Here is a 6,386-nt window from a genome sequence, read left to right on the forward strand (position 1 = left end):
CTTCGTTCATTGCATTAATACACAACCGAGACCTTGCTTTGATTCGTCACAATAAATTACAAAATCATCATTCTCTTCAGGCAATGACAATATAGGTGCCGTAGTTAGCTTTTTCTTCAATAACTGGAACGCTTTCTCTTGTTCATCCTTCCATTCAAATTTCTTCCCTTTATGAGTTAATGCAGTCAAGGGTTTTGCTATTCTAGAAAAGTCTTGGATGAACCTTCTGTAGTAACCAGCTAGTCCTAAAAACTGGCATATGTGTTTCGGAGTTTTCGGGGTTTCCCACTTTTCAATAGTTTATATCTTTGCTGGATCCACCTTAATACCTTCTTTGTTCACTATGTGACCGAGGAATTGAACTTCTTCCAACCAAAATGCACACTTTGAAAACTTAGCGTAGAATTCTTCCTTCCTCAATATTTCTAACACCTTTCTCAAATGTTCACCGTGTTCTTGGTCATTCTTTGAGTAAATAAGTATGTCATCAATGAAAACAATGACAAACTTGTCAAGGTATGGTCCACACACTCGGTTCATAAGGTCTATGAACACAGCTGGTGCATTAGTTAAACCAAACGGCATGACCGTAAACTCATAATGACCGTAACGTGTTCTGAAAGCAGTCTTTGGAATATCATATTCTTTCACCCGCATTTGATGATACCCGGAACGTAAGTCAATCTTTGAATAAACAGATGAGCCTTGTAGTTGATCAAATAAGTCGTCGATTCTCGGTAGTGGGTAGCGGTTCTTGATGGTAAGTTTGTTCAACTCTCGGTAGTCGATACACAACCTGAATGTACCATCTTTCTTCTTGACAAACAAAACAGGAGCTCCCCACGGTGATGTGCTTGGTCGAATGAAACCACGCTCTAAAAGTTCTTGTAATTGGCTTTGCAGTTCTTTCATCTTGCTGGGTGCTAGTCTGTAAGGAGCACGGGCTATTGGTGCAGCTCCTGGTACAAGATCTATTTGAAATTCAACGGATCGATGTGGGGGTAATCCCGGTAATTCTTTCAGAAATACATCGGGAAATTCTTTTGCGACGGGAACATCATTGATGCTCTTTTCTTCAGTTTGTACTTTCTCGACGTGTGCTAGAACAGCATAGCAACCTTTTCTTATTAGTTTTTGTGCCTTCAAATTACTAATAAGATGTAGCTTCGTGTTGCCCTTTTCTCCGTACACCATTAAGGGTTTTCCTTTTTCTCGTATAATGCGAATTGCATTTTTGTAACAAACGATCTCTGCTTTCACTTCTCTCAACCAGTCCATACCGATTATCACATCAAAACTCCCTAACTCTACTGGTATCAAGTCAATCTTAAATGTTTCGCTAACCAGTTTAATTTCTCGATTCTGACATATATTATCTGCTGAAATTAATTTATCATTTGCTAATTCGAGTAAAAATTTACTATCGAAAGGCGTCAATGGGCAGCTTAATTTAGCACAAAAATCTCTACTCATATAGCTTCTATCCGCACCCGAATCAAATAAAACGTAAGCAGATTTATTGTCAATAAGAAACGTACCCGTAACAAGCTCCGGGTCTTCCTGTGCCTCTGCCGCATTAATATTGAAAACTCTTCCGCGGCCTTGTCCATTCGTGTTCTCCTGGTTCGGGCAATTTCTAATAATGTGGCCCGGTTTTCCACATTTATAATAAACTACATTGGCATAACTTGCTCCGACACTACTTGCTCCGCCATTACTCGTTCCGACACCATTTGTTCCTTTCGTTCTGTTAACCCCTGGTCCGTAGACCTCACACTTCGCCGCGCTATGACCATTTCTTTTACACTTGTTGCAAAATTTGGTGCAGAACCCCGAGTGATACTTTTCACACCTTTGGCATAGCTGCTTCTGATTGTTGTTGTTGTTGCGGTTATTATTGTTGTTGGGATGATTGTTGTAGTTGCTACTGTTGTTGTTGTTGTTGTTGTTGTTGTTGTTGTTGTTGTTGTTGTTGTTGGGCCGTTTGTTGTAGTTGCGATTGATGTTGCGATTGTTGGGATAGTTGTTGCGATTATTGTTGTAATTGCTGTTGTTGTTGTATTGGTGATTCTTATCACTGTTTTCCTCCCACTTTCTTTTGACTTGCTTCACATTGGCCTCTTCAGCAGTCTGTTCTTTAATTCTTTCTTCAATCTGGTTCACTAGTTTGTGAGCCATTCTACATGCCTGTTGTATGGAGGCGGGCTCGTGTGAACTTATATCTTCTTGGATTCTTTTCGTTAATCCTTTCACAAACGCATCGATCTTCTCTTCCTCATCTTCGAGCACTCCAGGACACAATAGGCATAATTCTTTTAATCGTCTTTCGTACGTGGTAATATCAAATCCTTGGGTTCGTAACCCTCTAAGTTCTGTCTTGAGCTTATTGACCTCGGTTCTGGGACGGTACTTCTCGTTCATCAAGTGCTTGAATGCTGACCACGGTAGTGCGTAAGCATCATCTTGTCCCACTTGCTCTAGATAGGTATTCCACCATATTAACGCAGAACCTGTGAAGGTATGCGTAGCGTACTTCACTTTGTCCTCTTCAGTACACTTACTTATGGCAAACACCGATTCGACCTTCTCGGTCCACCGTTTCAATCCGATCGGTCCTTCTGTTCCATCAAATTCCAAAGGTTTGCAGGCAGTGAATTCTTTGTAGGTGCATCCTACACGATTTCCTGTACTGCTAGATCCAAGGTTATTGTTGGTATGTAGCGCAGCCTGTACCGCGGCTATGTTTGAAGCAAGAAAGGCACGAAATTCCTCTTCACTCATATTCAAGGTGTGTCGAGTAGTCGGTGCCATTTCCTTCAAAATAGTCAAATGGAACGAGTTAATCATATAGAATATCAAGAGTAGTCAATAGTATTTCATAGCGTAATATGAACTTATTTATAAAATCTCTTTCTTCATATTAGCGTTTTATATTCTTTAATTCGGGTATTACCTACCCGTTAAGTTCATACTTAGTAGCTAACATACCATTTTAACTACTACAATTCTATATGAAAAACTAATCAAAAAAAAAATATATATATATCATATTCAAACCTTTATACAATAACTTGCAAACTTACAATACTGCTATTTTACATATAACATGAAATATAGCACATAAAACTTTGATACAAAGTAGTTGCGAAGATAATTCTAGTTAATAAATAAGGCGTTCAGCAAAGGCAACAAAGACACGTAATTCATACGTCCAGAAACAAGTCATGCATTCTGGTTTTACTAATACTACTTCCCATCCTTGGTCTTGTGGAACGTAACCGTTGTGACCGATAGTATGACAACGTGTTGTAACGTCGTCAAAAGGATGAAGGTTACGTAATGTCCAACAGTCCCGTAACAATCTAAAAACCTCATTTCTTACCACAATTACCGACTCCGTCACTTGTGGGAATGTTTTGTTTAATAGTTGTAGCCCGATGTTCTTGTTCTCACTTTGTTGAGAAGCGAACATTACTAACCCGTAAGCATAACATGCTTCTTTATGTTGCATGTTAGTCACTTTTTCTAAATCACGAAGTCCTATATTCGGATATATTGTGTCAAAATAATTTCTTAACCCATTGCGTAAAATAGCATTTGGGTTTCCCGCAATATATGCGTCAAAGTAAACACAGCGTAACTTATGGATTTCCCAATGTGATATCCCCCATATTTCGAACGAAAGCCTTTTATAAATCAAGGCATTCTTGAAACGTTCTTCGAATGTCTTACAAACTGATCTCGCCTTAAATAGTTGTGCCGAGGAATTCTGACCGACTCTAGACAAGATTTCATCAATCATGTCTCCGGGTAGGTCTCTTAAAATATTGGGTTGTCTATCCATTTTGTGTTTTTAAACTGTAAAATAGACAAGAGTTAGATTCATAAAAAATACTTATTAATACAAGCAATTTTTACATATATCATAAAGTATAAGCACAGTATATTACATATATTACACCACACGAATACAACTATCTTATTCCGACTCGCTCGTTTCTTCTTCTTCGGTTTTGGTTCGTTTTGCCAAGTTTCTAGGGATATATGATGTTCCCCTAATACTAGCTGTCGTTTTCCACAACGGTTTAGAAAAACCTGGTGGTTTAGAGGTTCCCGGGTCATTGTTACAACTTAAGGACTTCGGGGGTTGACGATACATATAAAGTTCATCGGGGTTGGAATTAGATTTCTCTATTTTTATGCCCTTTCCCTTATTATTTTCTTTTGCCTTTTTAAATTCAATTGGGGTAATTTCTATAACATCATCGGAATTCTCGTCGGAATGCGATTCATCGGAGAATTGGTAATCCTCCCAATATTTTGCTTCCTTGGCGGAAACACCATTGACCATAATTAACCTTGGTCGGTTGGTTGAGGATTTTCTTTTACTTAACCGTTTTATTATTTCCCCCACCGGTTCTATTTCCTCCTCCGGTTCCTCCTCTTCCGGTTCTGATTCTCCATCCGGTTCTGATTCTTCTTCCGGTTCCTCTTCGGGAACTTGTGAATCAGTCCAATATATATTCGACTCTTCGTTATTATTAGGTGAGTCAATGGGATTTTTGCTAGAGGTAGACATCTATCACACAATATCAAACATGTTAAGAGATTAATATATCACATAATATATACATTTTAATAATATATAGTTTCCAACAAAAATGTTAAGCAATCATTTTTAAAGAAAACACGGTCGAAGTCCAGACTCACTAATGCATCCTAACAAACTCGATAAGAAACACTAATGCAAATTTTCTGGTTCTCTAAGACCAACGCTCGGATACCAACTGAAATGTCCCGTTCTTATTGATTAAAAATGTTCCATATTAATTGATTTCGTTGCAAGGTTTTGACCTCTATATGAGACGTTTTTCAAAGACTGCATTCATTTTTAAAACAAACCATAACCTTTATTTCATAAATAAAGGTTTAAAAGCTTTACGTAGATTATCAAATAATGATAATCTAAAATATCCTGTTTACACACGACCATTACATAATGGTTTACAATACAAATATGTTACATCGAAATCAGTTTCTTGAATGCAGTTTTTACACAATATCATACAAACATGGACTCCAAATCTTGTCCTTATTTTAGTATGAAACAGCGGAAGCTCTTAGTATTTACCTGAGAATAAACATGCTTTAAAGGTCAACAAAAATATTGGTGAGTTATAGGTTTAACCTATATATATCAAATCGTAACAATAGACCACAATATTTCATATTTCAATACACATCCCAAACATAGAGATAAAAATCATTCATATGGTGAACACCTGGTAACCGACATTAACAAGATGCATGTATAAGAATATCCCCATCATTCCGATACACCCTTCGGATATGATATAAATTTCGAAGTACTAAAGCATCCGGTACTTTGGATGAGGTTTGTTGGGCCCAATATATCTATCTTTAGGATTCGCGTCAATTAGGGTGTCTGTTCCCTAATTCTTAGATTACCAGACTTAATAAAAAGGGGCATATTCGATTTCGATAATTCAACCATAGAATGTAGTTTCACGTACTTGTGTCTATTTTGTAAATCATTTATAAAACCTGCATGTATTCTCATCCCAAAAATATTAGATTTTAAAAGTGGGACTATAACTCACTTTCACAGATTTTTACTTCGTCGGGAAGTAAGACTTAGCCACTGGTTGATTCACGAACCTATAACAATATATACATATATATCAAAGTATGTTCAAAATATATTTACAATACTTTTAATACATTTTGATGTTTTAAGTTTATTAAGTCAGCTGTCCTCGTTAGTAACCTACAACTATTTGTCCACAGTTAGATGTACAGAAATAAATCGATAAATATTATCTTGAATCAATCCACGACCCAGTGTATACGTATCTCAGTATTGATCACAATTCAAACTATATATATATTTTGGAATCAACCTTAACCCTGTATAGCTAACTCCAACATTCACATATAGAGTGTCTATGGTTGTTCCGCAATATATATATATATATATATATATATATATATATATATATATATATATATATATATATATATATATATATATATATATATATATATATATATATATATATATATAGATGGGTCGACATGATAGGTCGAAACATTGTATACGTGTCTATGGTATCTCAAGATTACATAATATACAATATAAGTTGATTAGGTTATGGTTGGAATAGATTTATTACTAACTTTCACGTAGGTAAAATGAGTAGTTTTTATCAATCTTGTTTTACTCGCCATTTCTTCGTTTCTAATCCGTTTTGAGTGATTCCAGTGGCCACGGTTTTGTATTGAACTTAACTTTATGAATCTAAACAGAAAAAGTATAAGTTTATAGTCGGAAATACAAGTTACAAGTCATTTTTGAAAGAGGTAGT

The sequence above is a fragment of the Rutidosis leptorrhynchoides genome, chromosome 4, assembly GCF_046630445.1.
Source record: "Rutidosis leptorrhynchoides isolate AG116_Rl617_1_P2 chromosome 4, CSIRO_AGI_Rlap_v1, whole genome shotgun sequence".
NCBI classification, from domain to species: domain Eukaryota; kingdom Viridiplantae; phylum Streptophyta; class Magnoliopsida; order Asterales; family Asteraceae; genus Rutidosis; species Rutidosis leptorrhynchoides.